The sequence below is a fragment of the Trematomus bernacchii genome, unplaced genomic scaffold (assembly GCF_902827165.1).
Source record: "Trematomus bernacchii unplaced genomic scaffold, fTreBer1.1, whole genome shotgun sequence".
Classification (NCBI taxonomy): domain Eukaryota; kingdom Metazoa; phylum Chordata; class Actinopteri; order Perciformes; family Nototheniidae; genus Trematomus; species Trematomus bernacchii.
The window spans coordinates 226,077-241,091 of record NW_022987513.1 but is presented as its reverse complement, the minus strand read 5'-3'; positions in this window follow the sequence as shown (position 1 = coordinate 241,091).

The following is a 15,015-nucleotide window of genomic DNA, read 5'->3' as shown; positions in this document are numbered from 1 at the left end:
ATGCAGCTCTCTCAGATGCAGCTCTCTCGGATGATGACTCAGCTCTCTCAGATGCAGCTCTCTCAGATGCAGCTCTCTCAGATGATGACTCAGCTCTCTCAGATGCAGCTCTCTCGGATGCAGCTCTCTCAGATGATGACTCAGCTCTCTCGGATGATGACTCAGCTCTCTCAGATGCTCTCTCAGATGCTCTCTCAGATGCAGCTCTCTCGGATGATGACTCAGCTCTCTCAGATGCAGCGCACTCGGATGCAGCTCTCTCTGACGCAGCTCTCTCGGATGCAGCTCTCTCAGATGATGACTCAGCGCTCTCGGATGATGACTCAGCTCTCTCAGAGGAACAAGAATCTCTCTCAGATGACAGTGACTCAGACTCTAGTGTGGGTAATCCATTTGGGATGTTAGGGAAAGATCCTGATATGGACTCCAAGCTAACTGCAACAAGTACTACAACCAGGGCTGAAGCACTAATCATGATTATGAGCCATGCTGCTCGACATAATATTACAGGTTCTCAGCTCAGTGATTTGCTCAAACTCATTAATCAGCTGTTTGGAAAAGATGTTGTCCCCAGATCTAAACATTCTTTTAACAAGATCTTTAAGAATAATTCAGAGATGGTAGCATTTCATTTTTATTGCGACAAATGTAAAGCAAACATTGGCACAAAGGAAGAAATACAAGATAACAATATAACAATGTGTGCAGAGTGCCTAGTCCCAGTTGTGGTCAGTACCCTTAACAGTGCAAGGTTTTTCATCAATGTACCAGTTGCTCCTCAAATACAGCGCCTGCTTGAAAATCCAGAGGTAACAATGAGTTGAGCTACAGGTTTGAATCGCCCATGCAATGGAGACAGAGTCATTTCAGACATTTATGATGGTGAATCCTACAAAAAATTGTCAGCAGCTGGTCAGATTTTATCGGATGTTAATAATTTCTCATATAATTTTAACTCTGATGGTTCACCTGTGTTCAAGTCCTCAAAGTTTTCGATTTGGCCCATTCAGCTTCACCTGAATGAACTTCCACCAAAAATGCGATTCAAACACATTATTCTGGCTGGTTTATGGTTTGGTTCAAGTGAGCCTTGCATGCATGTTTTTCTTAAACCTTTTGTTGATCAGTCAAAGTTACTTGTATCCAAAGGAGTGTCTTGGAAAAAAAATGGAATGCAGGTCAATAGCAAAGTTATAGGTGTCTGTTGTTGTGTTGACTCAAAGGCAAGACCCACCATGCAGAACACAAAACAATTCAATGGTTACTTTGGCTGTGGCTTTTGCCTCCACCCTGGTAACCTTGTGGAATGTCAAGTAAAGTACACAATGTGTGAAAATCCAAACAGTGACAGAGATGCAGAAGGAATGTTGGCTGATATGGAGTTGGTATTAATTGAACAAAAAAGTATCCGGGGTGTCAAAGGCCCATCTCCCTTGATCAACATGCCACAATTTGATATTGCGTGGGGTTTTGTGCCTGATTATATGCATGCTGTGTTATTAGGTGTTGTCAGACAAGTGACAGAACTCATGCTAGAGGGCACCAATCAGCCATATTACATTGGCAGACCTGCAACATTGAGGGTTATTGAAAACCGAATCAGATGCATTCAGCCACCACATCTGATCACTCGGTTACCTAGACCATTGAGTGAGCGCAAATTCTGGAAAGCCTCTGAATGGCGGGCGTGGCTATTGTTTTATTGCTTGCCCTGCCTTGAAGGTGTACTAGATGGTGGCTACACCAAACACCTTTGCCTGCTCGTTACTGCTGTTTTTCTCCTTTTGAAGGACAAGATTCACTTTGATGACGTGAACAAAGCAGATGTAATGCTCCTTGAGTTTGTTGTGAAGTGTCAGTCTTTGTATGGGGAGAGTGCAATGACATTCAATATGCATCTCCTGACTCATCTGGCTAAGTCTGTGAAACTGTGGGGTCCATTGTGGGCACACTCCGCTTTTGTGTTTGAGAATGGAAATGGAAATCTCCTTAAAATGGTGCATGGAACCAAATGTGTTGCTCTTCAAGTGGTCAACAAGTTCCTGCTGCACAGAGCTGTACCACATTTCTCAAAGCAGTATGCAGTCAGTGACCGTGTCCTTGCATTTTGTCAGGAGATCAATAGCTATTCAAAAGTACAGAAATGTATACGCTACCAGGACACAACAGTTTTGGATGATGGAAAGATCAAACACCTCACACAACACGAAAGGAATGCCTTCCTCACAGCATTGATAGAACCACCTATTACAATTCTTCTTCACAACAGAATGACACACAAGGGTTTGGTCTACACAAGTAAAAACTATAGCCGCGCCAAAAGACGCAATGATTATTGTGTAAGTCTGACAGATGGACGCTCTGGGGAGATCGAGCAGATAATATCATTTAGCTCAGAAGCAGGAGCAGAAATTGCCATGTTCTTCAAACCTTTTGACACACAGACTAGGTCCTTCCCCCTTCCACAGGGTTATGGTTTTGTGCCTCATATTTTTAGGGTAAATGAAGGTACATCCTTGATCCACTTGGTTCGAGTTGATGATCTTGAACAAAAATGTCTCCTTGTGAAGTCCGCTGATGGAATGTATACATGCAACTTCCCAAACCTGTATGAGAGGGATTAAAATGCAAAATTAGTAATGAGCCGTCATTATGGTAAAACTGTTTGGGATCTCTCTTTCCCCTGTACTAATTTTCTCCTTTTTGATGTTGTTTAATTGTTCCTTTTTTTGAAGGGGCCCTAATGTGCTAATTTCTTGTTAATATTGTTTACACAATAACCTATATAACACACTACAGGAAATAAAAAACCCAAAACGAACCACTCTCAATGAGACACTAAATACAAATGATCCTGAAAATTAGCAAATTGTGTCCTTTTTAAGTAATTGTTGTATCATTCATAACACTCTGCGATTAATCACAATGTGGCCACCTGTCGTCCACTAGTGACATTTAAATTCAAACGAACAGTCTTATTTATAGAGCTTTGTATACTACTGAGTTTGTATGTTATGTCTCTTAAATAAATGGAATGGAAACATGCAAACAGGGTTTTGCATTGAAGCAATTGGATGGAAAATATATGTTTTTTCTTAACAACAGAGCTGGAAATGGAAGCAATACAAATATTACTTTAATGTTAATATGTGTTGCTTGTGTTCTGATGCATTTCACAATGCATGACATGTTTTTTTACTAGCATCATCAAAACTGAACTGAAAATATGTATTGTTTGTTTGTACATTTATATTAATGGAAATAATGGTATGTGATATGTCATCACTATTAATGCCGTTAACCTACACAATAAACGGCACACAACATGTAGCACAAACTAACACATAGTATGTAGCACTGCACAAGCTAACATATAGCATACATACATAAACCACAGCTCAACCACAAACAATTGCACAAACAACCAGCAAAAACGTACCTCGCTGCTAGTCACCTAGAGGGGCTGATAACTTAGGCTGCATCTTGTCCCTTTAGTTTTCTTGCATCCAGAAATATCACTAGACCGCATGCGTTGCTCTGGGGTTGCGATTGCCAAGTACGGCGATTAATAAAACAGGTGTAACACAAACAACACCGCAGATTAGTTCCCCCTCCATTAACGTTGCACATTAAATGTAGGTGTGACTACCCGAACTTCTGTTAGACAGCTATCATACTGAAGACATATTTATGGTCCATGCTGGTGGATCATGCTGGTCCCCAGAGTGATCCATGCTGGTTATCCACCATCATGGATCATACTACTATGATGATTCAGCCTCTATGGAGATAGACATATGACAAGCATGATCATTTCTGACGTGTTTTATTAGATAAACACATAATTATAAAACAGTATTAATAAAACAGTAGTAATAAACAGTATAAACAGTAGTAATAAAACAGTAGTAATAAACAGTATAAACAGTAGTAATAAAACAGTATTAATAAAACAGTAGTAATAAACAGTATAAACAGTATAAACAGTAGTAATAAAACAGTAGTAATAAAACAGTATTAATAAAACAGTAGTAATAAATAAATAAATAAAGTCCTATAAATAATATAACATTCTCAGTCTTCCGAGGTTTGGTATTTGTGCCTGTTGAGGTCCATTATTTTCTCTGTTATATAATGTCCAGCCTTCGCCCATCTGGCCTTCATTTCTCTCTCCTCCAAGTTTTTTTTGGAAAGCCACCTCTTGAAGCAGTCTAAAATGAAATGGACAAATAAAGAAGTACTTGAAAATAAAATCTGTCTAAAATGTATCAGTCCGAACAAAGCAGGACCAGGACTTTTCACAAAGGAAATATGATCAATTAAAATTAATTATATTAATGTTCAATATTAAATGACAAATAACCAAGTCCTTCCAATTCAACAAAGAGCAAGGCTAGTGCTGCTAAGATTGCCATACCTTTCACAGATTTCAGTTTATTGGGGGTTAAAGGCTGCCGGGTGGACTTTGTAGTTGGGCACTGCTTCCCTGTCAGGCTCCTTTCCCGAAGTGTCTTTGTACCCCACACTGCCACTGCCAACTCTTTTACAAAGAGAAGAGTCCCGTGTGTTGGCTTCTATGTGTGACCAGACCTCTGGACGCATTTTTATATTTCTCCCAATTGAATCTAACAAAAACATAAACATAAATATTTAATGACAATTTCATGTTATACTTTACATAGGTTGTACAATGTTGGAGAATAGACCAGAATCTGAGAGGGATACGAAGTCGTATATACTGCATGTTTAGTTGTTGTACTTGTTAGTGCACGGTATACTTGTAAACAAAACAAAATATTGTACCTCATCTCCTTTCCGGGATTGACACGGTGCCAACTCATTGCCAGACTTATAGAGCATAAGATAAAGACAGTTAACAGTTGCACCTCGTTTAAATTCACCCACTTGCTTTAACAGTTGAGTTAACATTTCAGAGCAGCTCTTAAGTGATCACATCATTAATAACAAGTATTATCAGAGCAAGAAGAATAAGTCAGACACAAATATTTAACTTAACTAATGCCAGCTTTGTCATTTGCACTGTTGAACATTGCAATAAACATCTCTTAACATCAGAAGGCAGTTTGGAGGTAACACTTACCAATTATGGTCTTCTTTGGGCACCGGGATACATGATCTTTGACAGGAAACAAGCCACCATGTCACCAATTTGAAAAATGATTGAAAACATACGAACAAATAAAAGTAAGCATCATAAACCTTATTTTAAGTCTTACAGGTTTTTTTTCTTTATTTCATTGTCACTTTATGTAAAAGTATAAAAGATTATTAACCCCATAAAAGATAAAACAGCTTTAAAACTATTTTTATAATTTTTTGAGTTTGATGTCAAATGGATGCTGAGAGGTGCTGCTGAACTCATCATAAAAAACATCTCTCAATCAATAGTAAAAATGGCTTACCGCTTAGCCTAGCAAGTATATACAGTTTATTCCCATTTCTGGAAACTAGTCTATGAAAGTCTATACAATTATATTATGGGACAAAACTTGTGCAAACACATATTGTTTGCATCATAATTGTTCATTAGTGGATACATTATTTTAAGGGATAAAATGGTTCATAATTACAGAAAAAAAGTTAGAAACATTTTATGTAATTAAATAATTCTTCAATCTTTGACTATCACATTTTCTTTCAGGAATCAACCATGACAAATTCAACATTTGATCAAATGGCATCCTATAAGGACAGTGTAATAAGCAAAAAAAAAAAATCAGATCTCACCACTAATTTCATCTGCTGTGGGGGTTCAGCTGTTTGAGAAGATGTTGCTGCAACTGTATATTTAAAGCACGCAGTGTTTTATTTTCTGCCTTGACAGTTGCTGTCATTTTCTCCTGCTCCTCCAGCCTAAGACAGAAGGGAATATGTTATGAGTAGCTAATTTACAAGAAAAAACAAATATTAAGTAACATCTAGTAGTTTGTTATCTATAGTCGTAGTCCACTTGCACACATGTTGTTAATATTCAGCAATCACTGAAAGGTCGTATCTGGATGGTATATTGTAATGATGTAACTTAAACAAATAGCAGCCTCATACCATGCAATTTTGACAAAAGTACACTTAAATATCACATCACACAATGAACTCAAACGCAGACACTTTGGGAATATAATAATTTCATGACTCAAAAACAATAGAAAATGTTTATGATTTGTCTATCATAATATGCCATACATATATACTTTAACTAAAAACCTTATATGACTTACTTTTTTTGCATTTCATTTAATTTCTTTTGATAGAGGCGTTGTTTGAGCTTTGCCTCCTCAAACAGTTGTTGAGGCACAACCGCTCCATCATCGGACTCATCTGAGTCATCGGCGGGAGTATATTCTCTATTTAATGTTGGGCAGAGTGGAGACAGTTGTTTTCTTTTTTTCCTCTCCTGCAGTATGGCCAAGAGATTTTTTCTTTTAGCTTCTTCTGTATTTTTTTGGGGGATTTTCTGGAAACATGGATAAAAGCACAATTTAGACAAAGGCAACATAGTATAATACAACAGTAACTGAATACATTTTATCGAAGTGCTTTTTTACAGGGTAGATTTACTTTACCCGAGGGTGTCCATTTCTGGCTATTTCTGACAACTACTCCACTACATATCTGAGTAAAATATTGTACTATTTAATCCACAAAATATATTTAATAGTTTTACCTACTTTAAGGATTAAGAAATATACTACAAAATGCAATCAACAAATAATGTATCATGCATTCTTACAGGTTAAGATAACACTTTATTGAGATTCACATTTATTTTCTGCAACATTAAAGTAAATGAATGTATTAATAATTATAATCCAATAATGTAATATTCAATTTGAGTACTTTAAGTACATTTTGATGCAAATACATTTGAACTATTACTTAGGTTTACTTTACCTAAACATCTTACTTTATTCAAACGACTTGAATAACTTTATGAATGCAGGATATCACTTTTTTGTACCTAATTAAAATATCTTAGTCGGATAAATCATCCAACACTATGGGATATACAAGGCATGTATTTCACAATAAATACCGTGTTAAAAAAATAAGGTAATATCCTCTATATATATATATGTATAAACATGTAATTTATTTGAGTTGTATAGAGGCTTTGCATATGACGTCACGGGTAACGTGACGTCAGCCCAACGGCCATACTGGAGTACCAAAACAGACACCGTAATACGTCAGAGCTGTTTTTTTACCGGACATATAATGGTTAACTTCTGTGCCATTGTTGGCTGCGGCAACAGAGGTGATCGAAACAGGGGACCGAAGTCATTTTACAGGCTGCCGGCGGTTATAACACACCAGGGTGAAGCAACACATGACTTTCAAAAGCGTCGCCGGGAAAAATGGCTCAATAGGATCGGACGGGAGGATCTCAAACCATCCAACCACAACTATACTCGCGTTTGTGGGGATCATTTCACGTCAGGTAAGTGTCGGGTTTTACATACAAACATTCAAAATGAACATATAACCCACGTACTAAGACATGTATCTTAACAAGGAAATAGGAATCCTGGAGTCTGTGTCATCGATCGACATATCAGATTGTGGAGTATCTACAAAGTAAAGTCATCCCTTGGCTCAGGTCATCTTCACACCAGTCTGTCAATCCCCTGCTGTAGCCAGTGCTTCGTTTAACTGTAATTTAAAGTAATTCCTCCCCCTACTGGCCATTTGATTATATGTAAACAGTAAAGGCTGTACAGTCCCTGGCACCTTTTCAGAGGCTTTTGGTTTCCTCAATTATTTGTCATGTTCCTATGTCTTGACACCAGCATTTTAAATATATCTAAAGTCTGACTTCGCTTGTCAAAAGAGGTCAAATATGTATTAATTAACAGTTCACCCAGGATATAACTGACCTACAATCTGATTTATTTGCAGGTAAACCAGTGGCACTTTTGACAAAAATCATCCTGACTGGGCACCGTCTGTCAATTGGGCCACGAGAAAATTACAGCACCTTCCCCTGCTACACATGCCAGGTATAAACGCGCCAGAAAAAGGTCATCCATCGCACTACTTGATCTCTACAGCATGGTATCTGATATACCATCTCTAGAAGAGCCCGCACCAGTCCTGGGAGCCACTGGGGAAGAAGAAGGACTGATTGAACCAGAGACTGGCACTGCAACTCAGACTGATTTGACTGGTGAAATGATTGACAAAATGTCATTTGAAATTAATAATGTAACAACAGAAAATGTTAATTTAAAAGAAAAGCTTGTAAAGTCCACCATTTCAGAGAGTACATTTAAGGGCGATGATGACCGTGTGCGGTTCTACACGGGACTTCCTACTTTTGCTATTCTAATGATGGTATACAATCTTGTGGAACTGCACATCAGTGTGAACGCTAAGAGTTCACTGTCTAAATTTCAACAGTTTATACTGACACTAATGAAATTAAGATTAAACCAACCCCTGCAAGAGCTGGCTTATAAATTCAACACATCCACGTCTACAGTATCCCGTGTGTTTACCTTGATTATCGACGTCATGTTCAAACGTATGAGTTTCCTTTTGAAGTGGCCATCTCGAGAGGAACTCCAACTGACAATGCCTATGGATTTCCGCACTCATTTTGGTACTAAAGTGGCTGTTATAATAGACTGCTTTGAAGTTTTCATTGACAGGCCATCAAATTTAATGGCACGGGCTCAGACTTGGTCAAACTACAAACATCACAACACCATCAAATTTCTGATAGGAATCTGTCCGCAGGGAGTAGTATTACATATCCCGCTTCAATCTCATTAGTATGCATAAAAAAGTGACAGGTCACACCTTCTAAGTCCCGCCCCCTAATTATGTTAATGACCCCCCTTTGATATGCTAATGAGCCCCTTTGTTCGAGGTGTTATCGCGTACAGGTGTGACATCCTCACCGGTAGCCCCCACCCCCCTCAGCCCACCCCCCCCCCCCTCCCCCTCACATACAGGTGCTACATCCTCTCAGGTAGCCCCCCACCCCGCTCAGCCCCCACCCCTCTCAACCCCCTCCTCCTCCCCCCTCCTGTCCGGTCGGCATGTTCGTTACAGTTTAAATCTTCCGGGGCAGAATTAGAAAAGTGCCGGTTAAAGGTCTTCTATGTTATTTAATGAGCTTTGAAACAAACTGATATGATTCGATATTAAACCAACTAATTATAGTAGATTAATTAACTATTCAAAACGTGTACAGTAATTTACAATAACACGGGAATAATAAACGGACTGCTCTCCCCCTCCTGACAACACGACAGTATCAAAGTCGCGGGTCCAATAATGAGTGACTCGACAGTAAAACTAAAACATATCTATAAATAGTTTAGGTAGTTTGAGAGGTAAATAAAATAGCTACGTGTGATATCTGAAGAGTGTGTTTTGTTCCGCTCACCGCATGCAGAGATGCATGTCGAATAGTCCGCAGCATCGGATCTCCCTCCGTCAGCAACAGCGGGTATCCCCCCGTCAGATTAGACTTTACTAGCGTTTATGTCCATGCGCAATCAGCCCATACAGGACATCTTTTGTCTGTCACACACTATTCTTGTATGTCACATAAGTGGTGTAGCTGATGCTGTATTGCGCTAAAGGGGATATCATTCTGAGAGATTTCCATCCACGCACACACACACACACACACACACACACACACACACACACACACACACCCATACCCGTATTCCCCTCCTACCCCCGCCTTTTTTTTTTAAAAATAAGAGTTGGGTTAATAACTAAGGAGGCTCTCTTGAAGTGTACGGATGGTGAACTAATGTTTAATTACTATACTAACTATAAGGGCCTCTCTTTGTTGAAAGGAGGGGTAATCTGGTAATAAATGCAACAAAGTCTCTGAAGAGGTTGGCAATAAATTAAAGATCTTAATGACCCCATGGCGTTTGGTTTTTTTCTTTATGTTTAATTACATCAAATCCACTAATAAAATAATCCCTATATGAAGTTATATGTGTCATCTTTCCTGAAACTGAAGTGCTGTCCGTTTTACAAACAAGTTATCTTTCTGCTTCTTCACCCCTGAATTTTCCTCCCCCGTCCCTATTACTTCAGCCATCACATCAAGTCAGATCTGTGAAATTAAACACCTCTTCTCAAAGCGTGACTTCCCTATTGGGGGAGTGGGGCAGTAGAGCCTAACCCGATTTGGCCAAATATACTAACATGCAGAACATATGGTATGTTTTGAAAAAAGACTAACCATCTATCCAGTTCAAGCTGTCTTTAAGATGTGACATTGCGCTCTGACTTTTTCCCGTAAAATCGTGACAAACTATTACTTATTAAATTTGACCTCATACTGCTTGGTTGAAAATGATAGATGAGCATTTTACCAACAGATCAACGCGCAATCAACCCATACAGGACATCTCTTTCTACACATTATGTGTTATCACTATAATATCATGTCATTATTTAATGTTGTTTTGTTTGTGTGTGTGTGTGTACAACGAAGTCTCTTTGAGAGGAAAATTATAATTTAAAGATCTTATTACCCCCTTATTGTTTAACTACTTCACACAACTATTAAAGAATCCCTATATGAAGTTACATGAGGCTACATTTACTGGTGTGCTTCCCTAGATGATGTAAATAGTCTAAGTGTCATGTTAGGGGGGCATTACGGACCTCAGGAGTCCGCCCTTGGAGGCTTGGAGAGCGGATAAAGAGAGGTGTAGAACTAACAAAAAATAATTAAGTATTTGCAATGCATAAACATAGAAGTTATCACTGTCATATTATGATCACTTAATGTAAGTAAGTTTAAGTAAAACTAACACAAGTCAATATTATTCACCTAGGCATTAGTGGGCTTGAGGGTCTCAGGGAGCGTGGACAAAGTGACTTGTCTCTGTATTTGAGGATTCTCAGTGCAGGGCACTAACAGGAAGCTGCTGTGCATTAGTGGAGAGTCCTCTGAAGGCAGCTGTTATTTCATTCACACACTCATCTGTTACCTGCTGACTCCTCATAGTAAGTCTAGCCAAGTCAGCTGTTAAGTTGTCCATACCATCGCTTGATAACTGGTAACTTTTGATTGACAGTCCAGCCATGGCAGCTGCCAACTCGTCCATATAATTCTTAAGAACGTGGTGCCAATACTACAAAAAAGTATATATATTAGGTCAGTTAACCTTGAAGAGCTAAACAGTTCAAGTGGTAAGTAACTAAGTATTTGCAATGAATAAACATAGAAATGATCACTGTCATATTATATAATCACTTAATATGGAGATAAGTAAAACTGACACAGACAGTTTAAACTGCTTGTTAAAACGCTATTGCTTATTGTGTTTTCTCAGCCCACTAACATAAATAAGGATGTATAATATAAAAAAACTAGAAAACGATATAGTATTTTCAAGTCTTACTTTAGTATGGTAAAATTAAGAATAAGTCACATTAAAGTGTGTCATGATTTTCCGTAAAAAAGTCAAGTATAGTTTGTCAAAAGAATATGAAAAAATCATTTTGTAGAGTAGTATGTTGAAAATCTCAGTGTTTAACTGAACACACCTACATGTGATAACGCCTCGAACAAAGGGGTAATTAGCATACAAAGGGGGGTCACTAGCATCAGTGGGGGAAAGGTGCTACGGGAATGAACTTTGAGGAGGGGGAACTTGTAAGAATTTCCAGCTTTTGAAGACAATTATGTGGTACCCCGTCCTTACAGCTAAACAAATCCTATGCCAGGTATTCAACAGACCACAAGAAGCCCCAGAAAGGATTACATTCAGAGCTAATAATGGTGAAACCGAAGAAGAAGCAAAGCAGATTATAATCGTTGCGGGTGAAAGGATAGAGAATTTGCAAGTGAGTTAATGCACTTATCTGATATAAAAATGCATTCATTTACTTCCAAGAGACCCCTAAACATCTAGTTGGGCAATGTGAATTGAACGATAAACCGATCACCTGTAAATGAAACGCGGAGAGAGGCAGCAGTGCAAATCGTTAAGTCTATTACCTTGTATGCACTACGACATTAACTTGGTCAAATGTAATATGTCTTTCCGAAGATGTGGCGAATGGTGTGTTTTTCAATTAAACAACCATAACAAATGAAAATGTGTTTTATTTTTGCTTTCATATATAGTAATAGTATTAACTCCTCTGACTAGACTGTACTAAAATAAGACGTTTCACTGTTAAATAAAAATGTCAGTAGAAAATCGAGATAATGATGAGGCTCGTTATGTATCCAGTAACTATGAACAGCAGTTTGAAAATGTTATTTAACCCTTTAACTCTAATTGACAAATCTAAAATAGCCTCTAGCTTATCTATAAGTTTGTGATTTTAACACTTATTCACTGACACAAGGCAGATTATGGCTTTTTTCTCTTGCCAAGATACTTTTAGACACACTCTGAGGTATGCAAAACCTTAAAACTAGAAAATGAAGTACATTGTCTGATTAGATTTTTTCGTAAAGACTGTTTCTCTAAAAGGCAAGTTTGTGATTTTTAACACTTATTTACTGACACAAGGCAGATTTTGACTTTTTTCTCTTTTCATGTGTTACCAAGATACTTTTTAGATACACTTTTATGTATGCAACACTTAACAAAGGGGTATAATATGAAGTACTTTGTAAGGGAATGGGGGTTTCTTTAATACCCCTTTTTTTATTTCTAAAAAACCACTTGTACAGTTAAATAATGTAGGTTTTTCTCTGATATTCTAGTTATTTTCAGCTACCAAGATACTTTTGTTGATACACTTTTATGTAGGAACATTTGGCAACTGGTAGAATGTCAATTATTTTGTAACAAAAATGTATTTTCTTAAAGACTGTGACTCTAAAAGGGAAGTTGGTGATTTTAACACTTATTCACTGACACAAGGCCACATTATGGCTTTTTTCTCTTGCCAAGATACTTTTAGACACACTCTGAGGTATGCAAAACCTTAAAACTAGAAAATGAAGTACATTGTCTGATTAGATTTTTCGTAAAGACTGTTTCTCTAAAAGGCAAGTTTGTGATTTTTAACACTTATTACTGACACAAGGCAGATTTTGACTTTTTTTCTCTTTTCATGTGTTACCAAGATACTTTTTAGATACACTTTTATGTATGCAACACTTAACAAAGGGGTATAATATGAAGTACTTTGTAAGGGAATGGGGTTTCTTTAATACCCCTTTTTTTATTCTAAAAAACACTTGTACAGTTAAATAATGTAGGTTTTTCTCTGATATTCTAGTTATTTTCAGCTACCAAGATACTTTTGTTGATACACTTTTATGTAGGAACATTGGCAACTGGTAGAATGTCAATTATTTTGTAACAAAATGTATTCTTAAAGACTGTGACTCTAAAAGGGAAGTTGGTGATTTAACACTTATTCACTGACACAAGGCACATTATGGCTTTTTTCTCTGCCAAGATACTTTTAGACACACTCTGAGGTATGCAAAAACTTAAAACTAGAAAATGAAGTACATTGTCTGAATTAGATTTTTTCGTAAAGACTGTTTCTCTAAAAGCAAGTTTGTGATTTTAGTAACACTTATTTACTGACACAAGGCAGATTTTTGACTTTTTTTTTCTCTTTTCATGTGTTACCAAGATACTTTTAGATACACTTTATGTATGCCAACACTTAACAAAGGGGTATAATATGAAGTACTTTGTAAGGGAATGGGGGTTTCTTTAATACCCCTTTTTTTTATTTCTAAAAAACACTTGTACAGTTAAATAATGTAGGTTTTCTTTCTCTGATATTCTAGTTATTTTCAGCTACCAAGATATTTTTGTTGATACACTTTTATGTAGGAACATTTGGCAACTGGTAGAATGTCAATTATTTTGTAACAAAAATGTATTTTCTTAAAGACTGTGACTCTAAAAGGGAGTTGGTGATTTTAACACTTCTATTTTTCCCCGTTGTCTTTCACTTACTGTTTTGATACAGTTTTATGTATGACAACTTTACAACTGGTAGAAAGTTAAGTACTTTTTCTTTCATATTATTTTAACACAACATTACTTTTTTCATATTTTTCAACATACTGTGATATATATATATATATATATATTTTTTTCCTCTCCATTATATTTTTGAATATACAGCAAACTCCTGGACTACTATCGTCACCACCATTGTGGACACCCACATATTGCAGTACTACTGCTGCTGATGTTACTCCTGGGGCCAAGACGTCTCTGTTTCTGAACATAGTGAAATCGGAGTTGGTTGATATTCTGGAGAGGGTGCTGCATTGGTACAGAGAAGAAATATGCAATGGATGTCGAGTCAGCCACCCCAGCCAGAGGCAACACGATTGTCTGAATGACATTCCAGAATATGTCTTCAGAAACAATTACAACGCGTTAATGAAAAGACTTTGGCTCGCCGACTTCATTACTGTGATTGACCAGAGGCTTAATGATAAAAACATTTACACGGCTGAATGGAGGATCCAAGGCGCTTCGGAGGCTTTTATGCACAATCTCAAAAACTGCAGACGCCTCAAGGAGAGACTTGAAAAGATCCATGCCGAGCTGGATGGAGAAGAAGAAGACTAATAACCAGCGGTTGATTGAAGCCAGGGATTTTATTTTATTTTTTTTTTCCGATACTTTGACTTTTCTTTAAAGTAAAAAAAAAAAAAAAAAAAGGGATAACTACTATGGAAAACAATCTGTATATATTTATCAGAATGCAGTCAATACCTGTTTAATAAGTGTGTTGTTGATGACGATTGAAAACAGAATGAGTAGTGACCCCCGTGTAAACAGAATGGCTGAAGTTTGTAACTAGAAGACATTTTGGATATCGTTCATTCTGGCAGTACTATCCGGGTCATGGGGAAACGATTACAAACGAAACATTTAAAGTGGTACTGGAATCTTCATTTTCCGAAACATTCTGTAACATTAGTCAAGTCAGTATAGTTTGACAAAAAGATCTTGAAAAAGTCATGACATTGTGTGTTGAAATGGTTTTGAATAAACACATCAGTATTTAAAA